General features: G+C 28.9%; 1 protein-coding gene across 4 annotated transcripts in view; it reads left to right on the forward strand.

Annotated features, from left to right (window-relative positions):
* The window catches only part of LOC142329334 (uncharacterized), a 76,899-nt gene that overhangs the window by 5,667 nt on the left and 45,317 nt on the right, over positions 1–25,915 (forward strand). The window lies entirely within an intron of this gene.

Genomic DNA, 25,915 nt, shown 5'->3' on the forward strand with positions numbered 1-25,915 from the left:
CTATATAATATATTAGCTATTATATACCGATCAAAATAAAAGATTTATTTAGTACTTAATAAAGGATATTTTTTTTTTTATAAAAAAGGATCTTTTTTGAAGAAAGTTGCACAATTAAAATATAAACTAATACATATTTTAAAAAGTATATATTGGTCTAGATGATTCATATTTACCGGTATAAAAAAAGTATCTGAAAGCCCATTTTTATACTCTGAAACTCAAACTGACTTTTTGAAGTAATCTAAAGATGTAATTCGTGTGAAGTTTAATAACTTTTGACTTGAAAACCAATTTTGATGAAATTTTGTACAGAGACTCATATATATATATATATATATATATATATATATATATATATGGAGCAATTTGTTGGTAAAATATTGGGGTCAGTATCTCAAGGGTGTTAGTGATTATTTTTTCAAATTTTGCAAACATAACCCAACTTTATCAGTACATGCGTGCATGCTTATCTTACCATTTTTTTTTTTAATTTTGCCCCAAAATTTCTCCTTCACCAATAATAAAAAATAAAACTATTTTTTTATTTATTACATATTTTTTAACCACAATTTTATTTTACATCTTCTGAAGCACAACAGTAGTGCAAGAGGCCCAAAAGAAATACTTAGGTGTCAATATTGGGAGTGGGGGAGCCAATCACAGTTTAAAAATTACAGTTTTTTAAATCATTTTTCAGTATATTATTTTTCCACATATAAGAATAAATAACCAGTCAGAAAAGTATAACAGCTTTCTTGTCAGGATATTTTTAATTATATTTATTTAAGAAAACTCAGACTTTAGACTTTCTTTATTTCTTAAATTACTGCCATGTATATCATGATTCAACAATCAAATAGTTTTAATGGAATAAATTATTTGTATATTGGTGTAGATTTACAAAAATAGCTTTAACAATATTAAGTATACAAGGAAAATTAATTATCACTATTGGTTGTGATAAAAGTTGGTGATTTCAGTAGATTATGATTTCAAATAAAAGTTGAAAAGAAAAGTGTATAGAGTTAATATTTTTTTTTTCATTTCATCAGTTGTTGCTAATGTGATTAAAACTTATAATAATGAAGTTAAAATATATTTTATCAATGGAAGCCATCTTGGTATACAATATTAAAACTAATTTTTTTATAAAATACTTTAAATTTTTATATTAATTTAAACTATTTAAATTTCTATTTTATTTTTTTATAAAACTATTTTTTTTTATAAGATAAAATTAAAAAATAACATTAAAACAAAGGTAATGAAATGTGTAACAGTAAGGACAATACAGAGGAATCAAACGTTAAGATACCATATTATATCAGAAGCTGTAGAACTTTGTTAATTAGGTAGTAATATTACAAATAATTGATGAACTAAAACAGGCTGGTATGACTTAGCAGAGTTTTCATGAAAAAACTAAATCTGCCACTATCAAATGTGGATGAAAAAATTAAAGAGAAATTCTTAAAAGAATTTACATGAAATGCAGCATTCTGCCTAATTAAGAGAATACAAATATCAGAAAGAAAGACACTAGAAGTACTTTTGAAGTGTGTTGTTACAAGATGTTGAAAATTAGGTCAATAAAGATCAAGATGGAAAGATCTTCTTAAGATCTTTCCATTTTAAAAAGGAAAGATAGAAAATTGTCGCAGAATCTTAAAAAGAGGTAATCTAGTTAGCATATAAGACTTATCAATCTAGCAAATAGCCTAGTTGGCATATAAAACCAATCAATCCATCAAATAGTGGCTGATCATTCAGACAGCCACTATTTATTTAATTTGTTGATAAAAAAATGTAAAAAAAAAACAAGATAAAGACTGCAGAGTAAAAGAAAAATTGTAATTAATTCATAGAGCTGATAATTGAGGTAGAATGTAGTAATTATGTTGGAATTAAAGATTTAACATGAAACAGAATGGATGGGGGAAAAGCAACAAACCAAAAAGAAAAAAATTTTATACTAATGAAATATACAACACGGTAAACTATTATAAAAATGGAGTAAATTAAAAGACTCAAGTAAACTGAGTACCAATGAAATTACCTTTCATACCTTTCATTTATATAAAACAAACCTGCACTAACCACATCTGTAACATATTTATTGTATGGGATATTCCTTTTAAAAATATCAACCCATATCATATGGAATCTTTATAAAGATTCTTTTTTTTTTAAATATCACCTATAGAATATATATTTTTTTAATATCCCATATTTTCACTATAAAAAAAAAATGAGTACACATAAACTGTAAGAATTATAAAAATCAATAATTATAATTTTTTTTAATTTAGAAAAGAAAAGTTGAATTTATCATCTAAACAGAAAGCTGTATCCCTGAAGGTATATGAAATGAATCAAGCAGAACTGTCTCATTTAACAGTCTATGCAAGATTAAAAGAATATAATCTTGTCTAACTGCCTTTACATGTACTACTTCCCTATAAATTTAAAATGAAAATGCATAATGCTTGTAGGGCACTCATCATCTAACCAACCAACAGACCAACTATGTTGGTCTGGATTTCATTAAAATTTTCACATTTAATCCACATGCTAAAATAAAATTCAACTTATTATTGTCTGTTTTTATAACCAACTAAAATTAAAAAACTACCAGCAATGCTGCTGAGCTTTCACAGCATTTGCATAGACATTAAAATTTAACTCCTACCCCAGTAATTAATTAATCTTTCAATTATACATACTTTCTTATTTTAAAAAATGTCAAAAAATAATTAAAGTAAGAACAATCTGGAACATTTTTCAAGCAAACAAATCATTATAACTTTTTTTTATCCATCTCTTTCCTAGACCCAATTTGGGGGCTGTGCTCCCATTGGCTCCTAAACCTCTTGTTATACAAATTTCTGTCTGTAATGTCAAAAAGTTTAAAATTTGGAATAAAGGGTGAGGGAAGATTTTTTACCCTAAAATTAATACGTACCGTAGTGCAATTTTCACCAAATTGTATTTTGCTCAAGTTATGTCAACCTATTGTTTGATTTTTAAAGATATTCTTTATATTTATATATTTTTTATACATTTTTTTTTAATGTTTATTTAATCTTAATAAAATATTTATAAAATATAAAAAATAAATAAATAAATATTTATAATATTTACAAACTCTATAGTTACACTTCTGCTGTCTGGAAATAATAAGCAAAATAGACACCAACGCACACATAAATCCATAATACAAAATTGCGACCAGTTTTTCTTTTGGACTCAGGGACCTAAAAACATCAAGAAAGTTCACTTAAGTTAATAGAATTGGTAGCATATCAAATATTTTGGTTTTATATATATATATAAAATAAAAAAAAGTGAAATATATATATATAAAATAAACAGTAAAATATATAGTTCATAATCATTTCTTATGATGTATTAAAACAAAACATACGTTATAATATAAATAATGATTTAATAACCATCACAAATCACTTTATACATCAGGACCAGTCTAACATAAAATTTGGTATGTCAACTTCAGTATTAGTGTGAATTAGTCCATTAATTTTTTTTTTTTTTAATCTCAATCGGAAAATCCAACAAGAACATCAAAAGCTTTTTTATTTATTTGATTCACTGCTTACAACAGATTATCAATCCATTTTTAATCATACAACTGGTAATAATAGCCTCTAAGGTAACTTTAAAATCAGTACCATTTTACCCCCCCCCCCCCCCCCCCAAAGAAAAAAATCAGAATCTACTAGCCGTAGATATCAATGATCAAGTTACAGGAAGCAACAAAATGTCACACCAAGATGGTCGAACAACCAAATTCAAAGGATCGTAAGGAATGCGGCTCGTAGAATCGCAGAGTGCATGCAAATAGATCCTGTCAGTTTTCAAAACATTATCACCGGTGAAATGTCCAGAATCCCATGTAATGCAACAAGGCATACTACTGTGTATTGGTGGAATGGTGATATAGCTAGCGAAAGAGATTATATCCACAGATGTAAGAGGAAAGCGCAGAGGCTTCGCACCCACTTCGGTATAAATGAAGAAAGTAGTAGAGCCATGGAAGAATATAGAACGTAGAATATAGAATATAGATGGTGGACGTGGCCAGCTTTGGACTTCAAAACCGCATATTTCCAAGCTGCTGGAAGGCGGCAAGAACCGTCTTCCTGCCCAAGCAAGCCGCGAATGTAGATCAAGCTGGATACCGGCCCATAAGTCTTATCAATAATATGGGGAAGACGGTTGAACGACTTACAGCCTCCAGACTACAGAATGAGTTAGAGGAGAAGAACTGCCTACACCAAGAACAGTACGGCTTTAGGAAAGGGCGTTCCACGATTCAGGCGATTAAGAGAGTTACGGAATGGGCAACAGTAGCCAAAAGCGGTACTCGGAGATCTAGAAGTCTGCCATTACTTGTGTTACTGGGTGTAAAAACGTATTTGGATCTGTACCGTGGCCGACGATTATTGATGCTCTAATAAACATGAACATCAGTGATTACATTGTAAATCAGATTAATCAGTACTTACATGATAGACATACTGAGGTCAAGACTGTTGAGGGCACTGTAAATTTTCAGATGTTTGGCGGCGTTCCACAGGGGTCCGTTCTAGGACCCATACTCTGGAATGTTTTCTATGATGGAATATTCAGGCTTCCTTATCCGAAAGGAGTGAGGATTGTCGGCTATGCAGATGACGTTGCGGTACTGGTGGAAGATAGGGAAGTGGACCGTCTTGAAATTAAGGCAAATCAGGCCTTACAACTATTAGACGAATGGTTAGATAACAACCAACTCCAAGTAGCCCCAGCTAAGTCAAAATTCATTTTGCTCTCTGGTAGGAGAAGGGTCACAGGAATAAATATAGAAATAAGGGGGGAAATTATTCGTGAAGTCAGTAACGTCAAATACTTGGGCGTATTCATAGATAAGAGTCTAAAGTACGGTTATCACATAGATATGATTTGTCAAAAGGTTGCCCCTACAATTAAGGCTCTAAGAGGTCTTTTTAATAACCACTGTGCACCGAAACTGGTGGTCAGAAGGTTGATCACAACGGCAATGATGTCATCTATCTTATACGCGGCACCAGTCTGGGGCACTGCAATGAATGTACAACGCAATAAACGCAAACTTAGAAGCGTGCACAGAGTAGCACTAATACGAGTTGTCTCAGGATATAGAACAATTTCTTACGATGCGTTATGTGTTCTAGGGAGGCTGAAACGCCTCCCATTGAATTACAGATAAAAGGCCGAAGCATGAGGGCAGCAGGTGTGCCAAGAGCCGAGGTAGAAGACACAGTCATTAGCAACTGGCAAACCGCATGGCCATCCGCTCAAACAGGAGAGTGGACAAGGAGACTTATTCCCAATCTGAAAGAGTGGTTGGGTAGGGAGAAAGGCGGACTAAATTTCCACACCACTCAGTTGATGACAGGACATGGGTCGTTCGGGAAATACCTTAATAGAATCGGGAAAAGGCAGACATCAAGGTGTCCGTACTGTCAGGAAGAAGATGACGCGGAACACACCGTATTCAACTGCTATAGATGGGAGGGTCTCAGACATGAAATAAGGCATAATAACCTGACAACCTGGTTAGCTGGCTAATGCAATCCAATAACAACTGGGATTGGTTTTCCAATTTTGCGAGCACCGTCCTCAAATCTAAAGAGGAAGAGGAGAGGCATCACAGACGATAGGCGCGAAGATAGGGCAGGGAGGACAGTCCCACCCCAGAGGGCCCGTATGCTTAGGTATGCAGGTTCCGGTGATGGGGTGGGAACTCCTGGGGTTGCTTGAAAGGGATAAAGACCGAGTCCCGGCCGGTGGTGTCGGTTCCTGGGGGCGCTTCGGTGCTTGCTGGGTCTGCCGCCGCCGGTTTGAGGCAGGCATAAAAGAGTAAAGACCGAGACCCGGTTCTCTGCGTGGGGTGGGGGGGACGGCATAGCCGGACCTTCCCTTACGTGCGGAGGATTAGAGGCGGGCAGCAATAAGAAAAGATCCGGAACCGGGGGGGCTGATCTGCCGTGCCGGATGTACAGTGGGGAGGCCCCCTTAGAGTCACAAGGACACATCCCTGGGCCGTGTATACTTGAGTGGATGTCCGGCCCAGGGATGTAGGGGAAAAAAGTAGAGAAGTCATATATTTGACAAGATCAATATCAATATTTTTATTTTTACCAAACTATGGTAGGAAATGTATGACTTGACAATTTTGTACATACAATATTGTTGCGTGTTCGCGGCTCAGTCAGGATACTGAGAGATTGAACACTTGAAAATGTTTATATAATTACAATTTATTATTTAAAGAACATGAGCAGAACAACACAAATCAATTATAATAGTAATGATAGCAATAAGCAACAATAATAATTAGAATAATAAAAATAGTAATCACAATAATAGTAAACAGTGATTGCATACAAAACAGGATTTAAAGTAATCCTCAGGATTTATTTACAGTTAGATAAATAATGAAAACCAGAATTCAGTCCCATTGACAAAACACATTAGCATGACTGCTAATCCTAACACTTTTAACCACCAGTCTTGTATTAACAACAATAGTACAATAGATAGGACAATAAAGTTCTTTTACTACAAATACCTTTGCTGTTCACAAATAAAATTACCCTAACAATTTATGAATGAAATTCAGTACATTATCTCTTTCACTTATAGTCTTACAGTAACTCACCAAATCATTTCTTGTTTTTCATGTACTGGAATTACTTGTAATGTCACTGTAATTGCATTGAACCTAAACTAAAAATTTGCTCCTTCACTGACCTCCCACAGAATTCTCTAGCAGACTAACAACATAATGCTTAAACTGATTCGCAGAACTAACTTCAACTGGTGGTCCCTGGAGTATTTATACTCCTCTCTCTTCTTTACCTGCCAGACTAGATTCCAGCTTTGAGTGAGAACAATCAACTGGGCCCTTTCATTCCCATGCAATCCTAACTTGGGTCCAATAACTCTTCTCATGGAGGAACATCTGTTTAGATGCGTCAGTAGGCAATATTAAAAAAGATGATTGTTAAACAACTGTTACCTTTACTAAAAGGGTTCCTTTTAGCTCCTTTCTGGACTCCTCCCATTATTATATTTTCTACTATTTTCTTCTTAATTGGTAGGAAACCATTACTCAGGTCCACTATACCCGTCTTGTTATAATATGTATGTTAAGCTGTAATTCCAGAATGGCTGCACAATTTTTTCATAGAACTTGTATCAAATAATTTCATCTCAATTTCAATTGGTGTAAATTGTAGTTAAGTGTACACCTTTTTTCCAAAGCAAAAAACAACAATCATGTGAAACTTATCAAATAACATTTTTTGAAAAGAGGGTTTAAATAATTCAACAACAGTCAGGTGTAGCTTTCCCTTTTAGATTAATTATGCACTAGTTCCTGTGATGAACAGCGTGAAGGTGGCAGGTGTAGAGCTGAATATCATCTACATTTTGGAAGTTTGGCATGCTGATATGAAACCATATATTTAGCTCATGAAAAATTAATAGCTATGTCATTTTTATGACATCTGATTGGAGTAGTTTGTGACATCTGTTCATCTACAACCATTACAGTTTCACTGCTTAACATATATAAATATTACAGATTGTGACCTATATATATATATATATATATATATAGGCACAATCTGTTTTATTGTTCTGTTGAGTTTTTACACACACTCAACCCTCCAGGCATCCTTCCTCACAGCCTTAGCCTCAAGAATAGGAGTATCATGTTTGCTAGATAATTGCTTCAAAACTACATACTGTCACCAGAACCCTGATCAAGTAAAAATGTTATAATCTTCATAGGGTTTGATCACAGGGACACTAGTTTTGATCCTTGTTTCTGTATCTCCAATTTTCCAATCAGGTTCTGTTTTCCTATGATAATTAACACAGTAAATGGACAATCATTTTGAAAGACAAGCATGGTCTTAAGAGGCCAAATCTATATAGCGTAACTTAGGATGAGCTTACCTGATTTTCCATTTTGCTTGATGATTTCACCATGTAACACTGAAGTTGTGCATGGAATATGGAAATGGAATTTTGAATGAAAAAATGCCATGTCTGACCAGGATTTGAACCTGGGACCTAAAGATTGAAGGCCGAGATGCTACCGCTCTACCACAGAGATTGGCAAATATTATTGCCAGAAATACGAATGGTCTACACAGTATCAAGGAGATTTAATTTGAATAGTTTACTTTACTGCTGATGTTAAAATCGCTGAACATTTATGAAAATGGCATAAAATAATATTTACTAAATAATAATTTTATTATTATTATTATGTTAGAAGAATAATAAAAATTAAATTATTGGATTTATCCTGAAAGTTCTCTTTTAGATTACTTCCACCCATTATAACAAACAATGGATCATTGTTATGTGGCACATTTATTTATCATTAGTTAGATACTAATGTAATAAATTCAAAATACTGTCTGTAATATTGGTTAATAACTGATTGGAAAATGATTTTTAACATTTTTTATCATGATGCAATATTTCAAAAACTTTTTAAGAATAAAATTCTTGTCAACTAATTTTAAATTTTATAGCAAGACACTTAACACCCTCTCTATTTGAACTTTTACCTATAATAAGTCAATCATTTAAAACTCTTATGTAAATCAAACCTAAAACTTATATAATTAAGGTTTTTAGATAAAATACTATGCTCAGCTAAAATTATTTTTCTTTAAGAAAAATTTATTATTATAATAAAAGACCATAATATCCTACAGTAAACATACCAATATAAAAACCCAGAATATTATTCACAAACTGATTATGGTATATTATCGAAAACTACTGATCCTAGAAGTTGAAATTTTACAGGTAGTTAAAATAACTACCATTTAAAAAGTCTTATGGGGCTGCCCATTAATTGCATAAGCATAAAAATGAGGGGTTTTAACAAAATTGTGTTTTATGTTATGTATAGGGTCTAAAATATTCTTGAATGAGATCCCTTGTAGAAATCGATATATTATCTACCTTTTAAATTAGTTTAGGTAAAGACCATCTTTTAAAAGATTTATATCAAACTTCTAATTTCAAAATTAAAAAAAAATCAGGTAAAATGTAACTAAAATATCAAAGCATCTACAAATTCATTTAAAAAATTATATTCATTGATATTTTCGTATGTATAAAAGAGAAAAGCATATTCAATTCCTATTATGAGTATTCAATATTGTACACAACTCTAAAAAGTAAAAACAGTTTTCGCTGCTCCAAAAATTTTAAAATTAAAACCAATAAAAGACATAATTTATTAAAAAATATCTCTAATTCTAAGGATTCTTTGGTTTAATGGTTCAAAAATATACCATTGCTACAGATCAGAGCAATTTTTGTTTAAAGAATATATATATATATATATATATGTTTTGAATTTTAAAAAACCTGTTGCCATATGCTCCACTTAGCTTCTTTACTTTTCCTATTTTATTAAAAACAGGAAATTTTTTTTAAAAATAAATAAAGTCAAATTTTTCTTATTGGATTACATAATATCCCAAAGCAGAAAAAATATATAAATGAATAAATCTTTTATTCTGATTGGTATATAATAAATAATACATCATATATATATATATAATTTCAGGAATGGGTAGATATGCAACTCCATGGCTAATGGTGGGACTACCCCACCATTTGCATGGATATATCAAGGGAAACCATGGTGAAATCTTGATCAAAACAACATAAAATACACAATTATTTATAAAATAGTAAAAGTGAATATTAGTATTTAAAATATAAACACAGGAAAGTTAAGGTAAATAAATAAATATGCTAAAAATATCTCAAAAGTAGCTACAAAATAATTCACAATTCAGAAATTGTTAATAACAATTATTTGAGCTCATATGCAATAAATGTAGATGGTGAACGGAAACACAGAAAATTAGTATTATTTAAAAATTCATTGATAGAGTAGTATTGTTTTTGTTAAATAAAATGATTTAATTGTATTTAAAATAAATTGATAGGAAAATGGTTTTAAATAGTTCGGTAATTTATTAAAAATTTCAATGTTAGTGTAATAAGGCCATTTTTCTTAAGATAAATTTTACTTCTCAAAAACAATTCTGTTGTCTGGTTTGATGGAGTAGATTTGTTATTTTTTAGAAATAAGTGATAACTCATTTCGTGAAGTCTGCACACATTCATAAATACAAGCAGATGGATAAGTTAACAGTTTTAATTCTCTAATCATCGGTCTACATGATTAGACAGAGAATAGTTTTATTAATTTAGCTAATCCACAGATAAAATTATCTATGTACTTACATAATGGTAAACCAAAAAAGTTGGAAGAGTTAAAATAACCTGATTTTTTTTGTTTATTACTTTTTAAGCTTATTCTCTAACTAGTTATTATGTCAGGCCATAAGTAGAGAGGTTTCTTCTAAAATCTCAAAAATTAAAGACTTATAAATACATTTCATAAAATCTTATAATTACAGAATTTATTAATAGTTCCTAAACACATAGAAAATACAGTTTAACTATACCAACCTCAAAAGTTATAATGCAGCTGAAAATCCAACATAGCCTATAATACTTAAAATTCCAAGATATTAAAAATGAAGAATTTCCTTGGCTATTATTTCCATTTGTTTTTTAAGTGTAAGTTTATAAAATATTTTTTTTAAAACCACAGCAAAGCACATACACTATTTAAAAAAAGTACCTATGAGTAAAGCTATTTTATAAAATGCGCCATTTCTCAACATAAATGGGTATGTTAATCTCTAACATTACATAATTTCCTTGGCCTTTTTATGAGTGTAATGACAGATAAAGCATTTAATGTAGAAGAGGCACCAGTCAGAATCGCTTTCCCATGGAATAACTATGTTTACCATATATTATCTGCAATCTTGATGGGCATGATATTTTGATGTGTAACAGTCTAAATGGCTTACTGAAAAAGGTAAAGAATCCAAGAAACCACTTCCATTCCTTATTTTAACTCATCATCATATATTTATCTCAGTCCCAAAAGTGTAAATGGTATTCCACCTTGTTGAAAGTAGTACAAATGTTTATCAACAAAAATGTTATGTAGAGTAGGAATAACATTTTTAATGTTAATTAAAAAGGTGTTTGAAGATACTTTTAAAAGTGTTACGTAATGGAGATATCCCTGCAGCTACGTTGATCCAGAAATCCCTATGTTAGAACCTATAGTTATACTTCTTTTTCTTTTGCAATAAAGAATTTATTTATTCAACTGATAAATGGGTTGATTTAAATTACAAAAGATGTGTTGTAATTTGGAGTTTTTACAAAATTGTTTTTCTTCATTAATTTTAATATCCTATCTTTTTCTAATGTTTCATAACTATTCTGATAATAGTTATTACATGTTAATGAAATTCATGTAAATATAAAAAAAGAAAAACAGTGTCATCCATATTATGACTACTAATAATTCTTATAATTGGGCAGATCTATAATTCATTGAATAACTATCGATTATTTAAATATTATGATTATTTATGTGTCAACTTAATTACTTTGTTGATAAGCTCTGAAGGTTATATTTTACTGTTAAAAACTTATGGTTTATGTTACTCATCTTGTTACTTTACCCTGTTTAAACTGTTATTTATGCAAAGACATTCTCTATAGTTATTGTAGTGAATTTATTATAATTTTAACTGATACATCTAGACATATTACATGATACAGTATTGATTTAATGTCATTCATTTAACTACCGTTTGATTTATTTTTCTGTGCAAATCCTATCGGTTAAGATAATACCTTTTTTCTACTATAAAATTATCATTTTATGAATATTTGTGGTATCATTCAAATAGATATTATATTTTATGTTGCAATTATGATTTTCATGGTGAATTCTTAGGCATTTTAATGTTTTGATATTAAATAATTTAAATCCGATATTTAGTTACTCTGTCATATTATACCACATCCTATTAAAAAATTTACATATTAGGGAAATTCAACATTAATTTTTTAAATAAATTTATTACTCTCAGTAGTTGCTGATTGTGTATTGTTCAGTACTTTGACTGCTTATTACAAATTAAATTATTCAAATATAATCCTTGAACAGCTAAATATTCATAAATTATTCCTCCACTTGTGTGTGTGCGCGCGCGCGCGCGCGTGTAAAACCAATTGTTTTTATGTAACCGAAGACAATGCTTTGGCTTACAAAAAAGTACCTTAAAATGCTTAACTGCCATTTTTAATAAATTACTGAACCATTTAAAAATTTTTTCACTAATTCATTTAAAATACAAATTAAAATATTGTCATTTACACAAACAATATTAATCTATCAATGAATTTTTAAATAATACCAATTAAAAAGTCTGATTTTTCTCCACCTTGTGACAAGTAGTAACATTCTATAACATTTTTATAAGTACGGGCTCAAATAATTTTTATTAATGTCTTAAATTGAGAATTAATTTTTGTATTTATTATTATGTATTTACCTTAACATTATTTCATGTGTTTATATTTTAAACAATAATTATGGGGACTTTAATCACAGCTATTTTTTTATTTTAGTGTATATGTATTTTCTGATGCTGGTCTATCAAGGTTTATATCCCAGTTTCCGTTGACCCTCCAGGCAAATGGTGGGAAACTGTGATCATATACATAAGTTAATCATACACATGTGCACACCTAAATGCTTAAGTAATTAACCTACACCTTAAGTTGATGATCTGCATTCATTATATATACTCATTTATATGAAGTAGAAATATAATACCACTTTCAGACAACCTGACATTTTATATAAATTTTTAAAAATCAACCGTAACAACTGACATAACTAAAAGTTCTTTCAAAATTGACCTTATCATGAAATAATTCAAAAACGTTTTCAAACATCAACCTTATTCAAAAAATAAAGACTAGTACTGCTATAATTAAAAAATAGACCTTGTCTTTTAAAACAAAAGTAAACCTAATGCAATCTATAATGTTCCTGTGGTAAAGTACTTATTCCATCTTCTTGCCATCATTTGGTGATGTAGATTTTTTATTCATTTCTGTACTATAAAAGTGATGATTTAAATTTCTGATTAAGTTTATTTTTCAGATGGGTAAGAATGTATTCTGCAGATACTTTCCATTATTCCTTTCTAACAACCGAAATTATTTCCACAGTCGAACTACTGTGGAGAGAAAAAATGAGTAATAAATGAATAATTGAAAAAAACAGTTTCTACTACTTAAGTAAAACCATAATACAAATGAAATTAAACAATCCTATCAATTAAAAATAATAATAATACTAATTTCTCATCTAATTGCAATAGAAATGAAAACCATAGTCATCCACGCGATTTTAAATACATTTCTAAAGGAAAAAATTGACAACATAATTTTTAATATAGAAAATAAAAACTATATTGAAGGTTTTCCGAAACAAGAAGCCTGTTACAAGGCACTTTTTACGACAATATTATAATCTGTAAAGTAACAAAATAAGAAGAGTGTATTTACGCTCCTCCAATAAAAAATATTAAAAAAGAATTTTGCATTTCTTACAGTAGCAAAATGCTTTGCTTTCTCTACAAAAAAAAAACGGCCTGGCGTGCAAAAAAAAAGCGCAAAACGTAACACTAATTTCCATAGGCGGCGAGAAAACGCAGGAAATTATGCGTTCTTATTTTGAAATAATAGAAAACACGATATCGATACCTTTGCAGTTGTAAATAATAAATCAAAACTAGTAGATATCGAAATGGTTTAATCTTGTCCAGCAATTTAAAAAGTATAAATAAAAATAAATATTAAAAATTAAAAAAAACACGACTGGCTAAAAAAAACATTGCTCTTTTGTTCCACTTTGATTCCATCGTGATTTTGTATTAACTAGTAAATAACTCGTTGGAATTTTGAAAATCGGACGATTTTTTGCAGAGTTATTATAAGAGCACCCCACTGCACCTCCCAAAACAGCGTCCCAGAGATGCTACATATATTTTTATAAATATATATATATATACATATTTATTAACCTGTGACCCTCCCAGAAACGTAAGGGTTCGAACGCGGGGTCATTCATTTAAGTCGGTTTGGCCGTTTAGCTGTGTGGAATAAACACACATATATACTCCCTAAAACCATTACACTCCTTTTTTGGGCAGTCGTGTAAATTAGAAATTTTGTTTATTTAATTTTATTAATAAAAGAAAGGGATTATTAGTTAATATTTAGCAATAAAATTGTGACGCACAGCGGACCAATGGTGTTGCGTCGAGCGGCTCCCCACGGCTCTCTCCTGCTAGAAGCACTCCGTTGTTAATTCATTTAGAAATCATTTTATTTAATTTCTACGAGTAAATTATTTTTAATTACATATTTATTATATTTGTATTTTTATTTATTAATAAAAGAAGGGGATTATTAGTTAATATTTTGCAATAATGAACATCCTTTTATGATCAAACATACTGCCCGTTAAAAAATCATGACTTATTTTTTCTTAAATGTTTATAAACAATAAGTAAGAAGAAGCAACACTAACAAATATGAGCAAGAAGAAAGAAAGTGCTTACACGATCAAACATACTCCCTGTCAGAAATTCATAAGATTTTTTTAAAAATATTATAAACATTAAATAACAATAGTAATAATAATAATTATAAAATTAATTAATAAATTGTACTACCGTAATTCATTCATTAAATATCGTGGCAGATCTTAAAGCACAACTATTTTTTACACAAATAAATTTGTGTATACTGAACACTCGATTATCCATTTAGGACCGTATATATGATTCTTTGTGGCCTTTTAGTTACAATTAAACATACATATATACATATTTATATAGCCTACAACACTCCCCGTCACGTAAGGATTCCAGTGCAGTTATAAATCTAAATCGGTTCGGCCATTGAGCTGCTATGGTGGAACAAACATACATTCATACACCAAAAAACATTACAATCGTTTTTGGGCAGTTGTGTAATAAAAACAATAACTGCTATCTTTCCTGTTTAGATATTACACAAAATGTTTTGGGTATCTTTAACGAAAGAGAAATGGAACAATATGTCATTAAGAATTTTAATTTTGCATGACAAAAAGGAGTAGGATCCTCAAAATAAATAATATATAGCAATAATACAATCGGAATCTCTGTGATAAAAATATATAAGAGCTAAGATTGATAATTTGTAAGTCAAATGATCTCTGCTGGTATAAATAATAATCTTCATAACCGTATCTTAGATTTTTAACTGTCCAGATAAACAATTAATGAAAACATTGGTCGACTGAGAGATCAAACTTCTCAGAAACAAGATTAGAAGTAACAATGTATAATTGAAGAACTTATGGTGTAAAAAGCACAGATTGTTTGGGCATTTTACAGTTAAATTAAAATATTTCCAAGAAGCTCTACATTCTACAAAGTACCTTTCTCAGAGCGATACAGCAAGATTATGGATTCTCTTACTGCCAGCTGTGGTGTAATTTTTAAAAATATTTTAAACTACACTTGTTATAGTAATAAAAAAGCTAACTACAAAGTTGTAGTATTTTCCTGACATTGGTTATTTATTCTTATATAGTGGAAAAGTAATTAAACGTAAAAAAAGGTTATTTGAGAATTTTTATGGAGTGAAGATAATTTATGATGAAGATTATTGCAAAATCATTATTATATGTTTTAATAAACCAAAAAAAAAAAAACAGTTTTTCCTGCTCCCCACCTTCAAGATCACCTTCAATTTTTTTTTTTTTTTTCTACATTTCCTATGTTAAATGAAGAACTAAAAAAATTCCATTAAAAAAATATACAACCAATAAAAAGTTAACTAAGATTTCATTTTTGGGGGTAGAAGAAAGTTTATTTAAGTTTTCAATATTATTAAAAGTTTAAATAAAAAACCAAAAAGTTTTTAAAAATTTTTAAAAATTAATATTTTTAAACTTTGATCCCCACCCTTCAATATTCCCCCAAAGTATTTCTTTAGGTTGCTTGCAATACTACTATGCCTAGAAAAATATTAAAAAGATTTTGTTTAAAAATATGCAATAAACAAAAAGATAGCCTGTTTCAATTTTTGGGAAGGGGGAAATTTTGGAGCATTTTTTCTTTTAATGGTAAGATAAGGATGCACACATGTACTGAGCTTAATATAAAGTGGGGTTATGTTTGCAAAATTTTGAAAAAAATTGTCCCAAAATTTTACCAACAAATTGCCCCATTTATATCAGTCTGAATAAAATTTCATCAAAATCGGTTTATTCAGCCAAAAGTTATTAAGCTTCAAACATACCAACTCGTGTACATATATACTGTAGATGCAGACAAATATTATCCACCACCTTTTTGTTTTTTGGGGTCCCCCTAGTCATGAAATGGTGAGAAATGCAAAAAAACTTATACTCAATTTTTTAACTTCTTGCAACATTGTTCTAGAGCTATGATGAAAATAAAATTGCTGTAATTAAAGTCCCTGTAGTACACAGAATATAAACACATGAAATAATATTAAGATAAATACAATATAAGAATAATAAAATAATTTACAATTTAAAAGGCAAATAAATTTTGCCTTTTTTTAATAATAATAATGAATTTGTAAAATTATTTGAGTCATATTTATATACATGTTGAACGGGATGGAAAAATTCAAATTTTTTTAAAATTTGTATATAAAAATTCATCAGTAAAGTAAAGTAATATTGTTTGTGTAAAAAAAAATATTTTTTTAAATAAATTTTTGAGAAGATTTAAATGATTCAGTAATTAATTAGAAAAGGTATTTGAAACATTTAATAAAGTCCTTTCTCGTAAACTGAAGTATTGTGTTGCGTTGTACATTTATAAACAGAACGATAAGTTAGTATTTTTAATTTTCTAAATATCAGTCTACATGATTGATATTTATGATTACCCAAATAATGATGACAGCCCATTTTTAAAAGCTGAATTTTTTTGTGTGGTCACATAGTATTGGAATATCACAGCATAATGATATAAAGTGGCATAATTTTAACAGTTATTATTTTCATGAAAACAATTCAAAAAAATTAATAAATTTATGGTTAAAAATTACACATAATTACATTCAGCTAATGCTTGTTAGTAATCTCTTTATATTACGTTTCTCATTCCTTTTCATAATTTTATCAGCTGCACTGAAGAAAGGAAGACATATTTGTGCATTTAAAATATTCATAGCATATGGTCAATATTTGTTTCATTCCATAATTTTTTTTTACATTTCTTACAACATTTTTCTATATTTTTTATAAACAGCTTTATTTCAAACGGGCAGTGTTTTGTTTCATGCCTGTCAAAATTTGAAATAAAAATAAAACTGAAAAATGTAAGTAGAATTACTGAAAAAAATATTAGCAACACCAACTTAAAATTCTGTACTAAAATCTAAAACAAAAATACTTTTCCTTTCTCAAAAGCATATACACTAATAACAAATTAATTAAATGAATAAATTTTAAATAAATGAATATTATTGACTAAAACTATATTCTGAATAACCAACAATTAATTCTGTAAAGAATGTGATCAACCACAGTATCTCCAGTAGATAAGAATTACAATGTAGACTTGTATTAAAATTATTTGAGATGGATTACAATTATATAATATGCAATATTTTTTTCCTTATTCATTAAAAAGAAAACAAAATAGAAAACTCAATAACTTTCACAAAAAAAGAATTATACTAGAACAGAATATTATATAAAGGAATCCTTAATTTAATTAGAGCCACTCCAATTAGGGTCATCATGCCAATTAAAGGTTAACACACAGTTCTCACATCAGACTTGCATGATGATGATGATAAATTATAACCACTTAGTCAGTTTACATTAGTCTCTACTTAATAAGAGATATTTTTTTTAAATAGATTTAGCAATGTATATATTTCTCATCTTGTTTTCAAAAAATATGTAATCAACAGTTATTCAGCACCAAGTGATGTGTTATAGATTATAATCTGATTTATAATGAGCCAGATTATATTTTGAGATAAATAAAATTTTTAAAATAACCTTATTTTTTCACAACTTTGAATTCATTTTTTAAAAATGTATATACTAGATTAACAATCGAAATATCTGTTTCAAGTTTTATTTTCAAATATTTTAGTATAATATGAACAGGTTTTGAGATTAAAAAACTAGGTCTTTTACATTATGTAAATCTTTCTCTATTTTTTTTATGCGTCATAAAATTCTCATATGAATCTATATTAAAATATTTAACATTTTAATTAAATATTTTATTTACTTTATTATTAGACTATTCACAAAAATATAGGACTATTCACTATTCAAAATTTAATATTTCTTCAGTTTCAGACCGATTAGTCATAATGCAACACAATTAAATTATCTTCTTCTTATCCTAGCGCTCTACAGCCCAACATGCGTTTTGGCCTCCTCCATGATTCGTCTCCAATCTCCCCTGACTCTCACCACCTTTCTCCATCATCTCACCCCTATTGCTGTCAGATCCTTTATCATATCCTGGAGACAGCATATTCTTGGCATGTCTCTTCTCCTAGTCCTGTCTATTCCTCCATGCATTATCCCTCATTCCAATCTCTGTTCTGTTCTGTCATTCTTTCCACATGACCCAACCAACCATTTTTTTGTGTTTTTATTACCTTTACTATAATTGTCCTTGCAGTATTCCTTCTATTTCCTCATTCCTTCTTATCCTCCATGTTCCTTCTTCAAAAACAGGTTCATATATTTTCCTTATTATTTTCCATTCAAACACCTTCAAAGCCTTAATGACTCCCATGTTTAAGGTCCATGCTTCGCATCCATAGGTCACGGATCAGTTAAATCACACTTTGTGTGATAATTTTAGATTTTATTAAAAACTTAGCACTGGTGAAGTATACACAGTTGCTAAACATAATTCTTATTTTAATTTCCATGTACACTATATTGTCACTATTAATTTCCATTCCCAGGTATGTGAAATTTCTGTCATTTTCAAAGGTATGCCCAATTTGCATTTCATTTCCCTGTCCTCCTGCTCTTGCACTGTTCATCTTCAGATATTTGGTTTTTCCATTGTTTATTTCCAGTCCAATCTTTTTTTGTCACCTTCTCTATTTGTACAAACATCTGCTTCAAGGTTCCTTTGTTTCTCACTACCTGGACAACATCATCCACATACACCTGTACTTGAACCATTTTGTTTATGATATTTCCTCTCATATCAATGCTCTCCACTGCCTTTTGGACCGTTAGGTTAAAGAACATGGCTGAGAGCACATCCACATGGCTGACTTCCTTTGCTATGTCAAACTCTCTACCATTCTTCCATTACTCAATGCCACACCTATGCTACAGGACATGGTCATTCTCACCAGCTTCACCAATTTTTTGGGAATACCGTAACTCTTTAGAGCATTTAATACTTTAACTTTACTCAGCCTATCAAAGGCTTATCTAAAGTCAATAAATAAACAAATATGAACTTATACCTTACCTTGTTCACAAAATTTCTTCATAGTCTGCCGTAGCACAAATATTTGATATATGGTACCTCTATCAGGTGTAAATCCACACTGGTATTCTCCAGCTATTCCTTCCACCAAAGTGCTTAATCTATTTGTCAGTACTCTAGAGAAGACTTTGTTGGCTACATATAACAAAGTGATCCCCAGTAATTGCTGCAAGTCAACTTGTCACCTTTCTTGTACATAGGGCACACCAATCCTTTCCTCCAGCCTCTTGGCATCCTCTCTCCAAATCAGAATCAGTCTGTGAATCCACCTTGCCAGTTCCTCTACTCTGTACTTCCACATTTCTGCCATCACTGAATCCTCACCAGCTGCCTTTCTGTTTTTCAATCTCTTCAACACCTCTGCTCTCCAAAGGCGGACTCTGACACTTCTTCTTTAGCTGTATGATACTCTGGTATCCAGTCTTCTACTTTCTGAGTATTTTCATTCTGGGAGCATAGCTCTTCAAAGACTTCAGCCCTATTTCCATCACCTTCTTTCCTCTGCTATTATGTTTCCTTCCTTATCCTTACATTCCACAACATTAGTCCAATCCCCACAGTATTCATTACAGTAACAGCTTTGTAAAACCTTCTTGACTCATTTACTCTATTGAGTTCTTCTATGCTTTCTAAGTTACTTTTCATGTACTCACTCTTTTTCCTTCTTATCGCTTTATTAGCTGCTCTCCTAGCCTCTTTAAATTTTTCTTTACTCTGTCTTGTTACTCCTCTGGATCATCACCATTCTAAGCTGATTCTTGTTTAATACCATCTCTCTATACTCTCACCAAACCATTCTATATTCCTTCCCACTATTCTCTTTCCAATGGTCTCCTCAGCTGCTTCCAACACTGCCTGTTTCATGGCATCCCACATTCAAAATCCAAACAATTTTAACATTAGATGCAATGAAAAATGATGAAGTTTTAAGATAGCAGTAATATAATCTCTGTTGTATGTTATTAAAAAATGAAACCATCATATTGTTATCATGGAAGGAGGAAGAATAAGAAGTAGAAGAAGAAGTCATGAGCAAATGAAGAAAGATGCCCAGGACAGAGAAAGATTGCAAGTCAGCTGTCATCAAAATCTAGGACACTTTTACAAAAGAAGAATTGATATAATTTTTATTATTTATTTGCATGAAATTCTACTGCTGTCAAAAGAAAGAAACTTGTGATTTCTTGTATAGTGCAAAGAAGAGAGCCTAATTTCAGAACTAAAATCAAAAACTATAAAATTAGTTTTCTTAAGGAAAAACAGAAAATTCTTAGGAAAAACTAAACCAAACTTTCGTCATGAAATAACAATGATACAGAGTATATTATTACTTAAAATCAATTTTACCTCAATGATATTTTTGTAACAAAAGATTCAATCAAATAATTTTAAATCTGATTTTATCGTACACATCACAAAATTAAAGATATGAAAATAACATTTTCTCATTTAATTCACAGTAAATTAAAATACAGTTTCAATATCCAATATGATTTTCTATTTTTATAAGTTCAATTTGTAATCAAATAATTTGGATAATTCTCTTTAGATTTAGAATTTTTCATATGTTTTGAAAAATCCAGATGTAGGTTAGGTGTTAGAAAATGTTTTCTATAATATTTTCCATATGTATTTTTATAAATTTGTAATTATTTCAGATTTAATTTAATCCATTGCAATCCCTTAATAGAATTCACATCAGTATCAACAAGTACAATTAAACATCCAACAAATATGCTACCTTTATTTAATTTATGCAAAATTTCATTTATAATAAAATGAATACTTACACAAATAAATTAATAAAAGTGTAAGTTCACTTTTGATAAAAAAAATGTTTATAAAATTTTTCAATTTAAAAATTACAAACTTTTTCATATAACCTTTATGTATTTCTGATCATTAAGCCACCGTGTTTAAACATGCTTAATTCTGCATGAATTTATTATTTTCACAATAAAACATTTTCTGACATTTAGAAAAAAAAAACAATTGTAACAATCCACATAAAATTAATTAATTAATATTTATTTTGATTGGTACATAATAAATAATATATTATGTAGATTGCATCAAGAACGGATAGATTGCTAGTCCCCAAGTAAATTAAAAGAACTGCTCCAACATTTACCTAAATGAATCGAGGAAAACCGTAGTAAAACCTTGATCAGAACAGTATCACAAAATACACAATTAATCATAAAAAAATCTGATCTGGACACCACATTACTTCCTTGTATGCCTATTAAATTACGTATACACATTTTTTGCTGCACTTCATTTAAACTTATTTCATTTGAAAGTGAGATACAATTCTCCAGTTCTTTAATAAAGTGGACAGTTACACAACTGCTGAAATATTAGTTTTTAACATCAAATATTCAATTATTAATTCAACAATCTTACATGCAATATTAGGATAGAGTAAAAGTCACTTTATTACTCATATTATAGATGAGTATTATTGTGAGTTGCTGATTAACAAAAGTTTCAGATTTTTGGCGTGTTGTATAAATAAAAATTTATAATAATTAAACTATTCCATTTAGTGAACTTCTGTATGATGGTCTATTTTTCAGTCACTCTATAGTTAACTTTAAAAAAAAACATCAAATGTACCAATCCACATAAAATTAATTAATATTTATTTTGATTGGTACCAATTCAAGAAACTATTCAAAATGGATTCAGGATGGTCAAAATGGATATTTCTGAATCTGAAAACCAAAATTTTTCATGATCACAATACTTCCTTTACTTTGCACAAGGAAGTAATAAAAAATTGATGTCATTACTGTCAATATTAATTATTTAAATATAAATAAATGAAATTATATAAGGTAAATACATGAATATACAATATAACTACAAAATAAATCACAACTCAGGTTGTGATTTTATTAATAAAAACAATTTGAGCACATAATAATGTACAAATTTAACAGAGATGCAGAAAGTTCAGGATTTAATTTTTTTTTTTATTAGTATTATTTAAATAAGAAATCACTGAAAGGGTAATACTGTTTCTATAAAATTCTTTAATTTTATCTTAAATAAATTAATGGAAAGTTTATTTAAATAGTTGGGAATTTATTAAAAATTACAATGGCAACATAATAAGCACCTTTCTCATAAGCTGAAGTAATTTGTTATTTTTTTTTAAGAATAAGTAAACTATTCTTTCTATCATAGATTAAATATTTATATAAACACAAGGATATGTCAACAGTTTTAATTTTTTAAATATTGGTCTATATGATTCATACTAATGGACACCAAACAGTGATCCGACAGCCCATTTTTTAACGAGAAAATTCATTCTAACTTTTTGAGGGAGCCTCAAGAGATGATTTTAGTAATAAATCCAGAAATTTCACTTTATGGGTAACATAAATTTCATAATCTTTAATCAGAACTCTAGCCATGGAAATATAAAGATTAGAAAAAAATAATTGTAATCTATAATTTGAAAAATTAATTAATTAAGAAGCCAAATCATAAAAATAGTTTTTTTAATTATTAACTAATAATATCTTTACTAGAGAAATTTATTTTTATTCAATCAGATGTTAATATATTTAAAGCAAATTATAATTAATTATGATAATTCAGCTGTAATTTGTGAATTTATATACTTTTATTGTGCTAGTTATGTTTATTAGAATAATCTTTAACATGTTCTATCTTTTCAAATAAAATATAGTTTTACTTATGCAATGTCTTTACATTTTGTGTGCTCAGACAATTGTTTTGATGTATTTGATGTACTGTATTATTATATTATATATTAATACAGGTGAGATATCACCTTCTATGAGTCATTTCAACTGTAATATTTTACTATACTAGTAACAACAGAAAAACACTTGCTTAAATACAGTAATTTAAGGCAACATAAATGTATAACAAATAATATATATATATTACAAGCACGTTACATGATATAAGAAAACTATAAAATTAAATGATAAGAAAAGTATCTAACATTTTATATGTTGACATTTCAGTTGTTAAAATGTAATTGCCCATTAACCTTTACATTCATACAATATTTACATCAGTCCAAGGTTAATGTGTGTTTCAAGGTCAATGTTAAATTTGAAAATAAATACATTTTTACTACATGCACTTAATTTACTACTAGATATGGTCAGGGATGTTATAATATTGTTTGTCAGTATAAAAAATATAATGACAATGACTGATATTGACAGTGACATTATCACTGTCAATAGAAAAAATGTATTGTACTTATATGTCTACTCAAATTCTATTCAAAATACAATGCTAAATCTTACTGCTCATTCAAAGAGTAACTACGTATTTTGAGATAAAAAATGAGCTGTAAAAATATTGTTTCATGTTCATAAATATATATAAATCATATAGCCCAATATTTAGCAAACTAAAAATTTTAATTTTTCTATATGTTTATTTTACAAGTGTGCCAACTTTGCCAAAAATAGATATCACTATTCTACCTTCTCAAAGTGATTACAACCACTTTTAACAAAATGGAAGAAATATTTTCATGCATCATACCATAATATTTCAACCTATAAGAAAGGACCTCAATACCTTTCTATTGCTAAGTAACCTAATCATTTAAATATCTTCCTACAATTTATTTTAAATTAAACTGGCTTTATAAGACTTTATTTTACAAAAATAATATTACTTTGTAGATGAGTTTAATTAAATAAATTAGAAATTTCTCGTTCTCAATCTATACTCACACTTTTCAATTTTTTTTTAATTCTGTCACTGATTTGATGTGATAACTTATAATATTTTTTTTACTACAACTAACACCTTCAATCACAATATCATATATATATATATATAGATTAAATTAACACAATTGAAAGTTTGATAAAACATTACGAAACTTCACAAAATTTATCCTTTCCTTTTACCCTTTCTCCCCTTTTCCCTTTCCCCTCTTTCCTTTTTCCATTTTTTCTTTTTCCCAATTTTTCTTGAAAAATTTTCTTGGAAAGTTACACAGTAAAAAATCTTATTTAATAGATTTTGAATTTCTCATACACTTGTACAATTCAATGATTTAACTGTAGATTACTGATTAATGAAGAATTATTTAATTGTACTTATATTTCTACATAGTATTGGAATCATTTTATAATTTTCTTTATTGAAATATATTATTACTTCTTTACATAAATTCCTGAATAAATATTTTGCGCATACCTTTGAAACATACTTTTCAAGAATGATAAAATTTCACAATAATTTAGTCATAGCTAAAAATAAATAAATGATTTAAAAATAATTAATTTATTTGATACTATATCTACTCACAAACACAAATATATATACACTGTGTTAGTGTGCATTTGGATTCAAGGGCAATTGAATTTATTTTATAACGTGATGAAATTGTGTTTGCATAATAATTTTATATGCAATATTGGTTATAATATATTATAATTTTTTTTATCTTATCAACTTTTTTTGTTATAAATCATTAGTTATTAAATTAAAATAATAAATTAATAATATAATCTTGGATACTAAAAAAACATCATGTTTTTCTATATATTTACGTAACATTATTTGATCTTACGATTTCGCTTGCAAACAGATTTTTAATATTTAAATAATCATTTTGTCATGAAGATGAAATTGTATTATAAAATGCAGATTACAAATTAATTATAAATGTTTTTAGCATTAAAAACAGAACTTTAAAAACATTTTTAAATCGACTTTAAAAACAGAATGAGATTATCAATTCAATCTGTGAATGTTTTCTTTATTTTGTAAAGTCCTGTAACAAGGACTGATAGTCTGTAGAAAGTTTCTTCCGGATAAATTAAAAGATATCGCTAAAAAAACTTATAAAGTAAAGAAAGACCACTACTATTAATACACTTATTGACATCAAATCAAACTGCACAACACAAACATGCAACTTATTTATATATGTTATGTTACCTAATGCATACACCTTTGTCAACCGACAAGTACATTAAAATACTCAATACAATAAACCATCTCAATCAGATGTAAAAGAGTGTTTCTACTACTCTGGTATGGAGTTCGGTGTTTTTTTAAATAATTTTACGTAAAACTTCAAGAAAGTTTTCATTAATACAGCCTGGGTTCTGCATTCTGGTCAGACTTGGCATTTTTCCGTGCTACTATCTTCATCTCTCATAAATTGCTGTAACTGGGCTTATAGCCTATGTTGCTAAAAGGAAGTAAAATAAATATAAAAGATTGATTTAAAAATCATTTGAAAATCTCTTTCAACTTCAAGTAAAAATGCATATATTCACATATTGGAAATTGACGAGAGCCATAACTTAATCTCTTTATACAATTCATCCTTAATG

The sequence above is a fragment of the Lycorma delicatula genome, chromosome 8, assembly GCF_047948215.1.
Source record: "Lycorma delicatula isolate Av1 chromosome 8, ASM4794821v1, whole genome shotgun sequence".
NCBI lineage: Eukaryota > Metazoa > Arthropoda > Insecta > Hemiptera > Fulgoridae > Lycorma > Lycorma delicatula.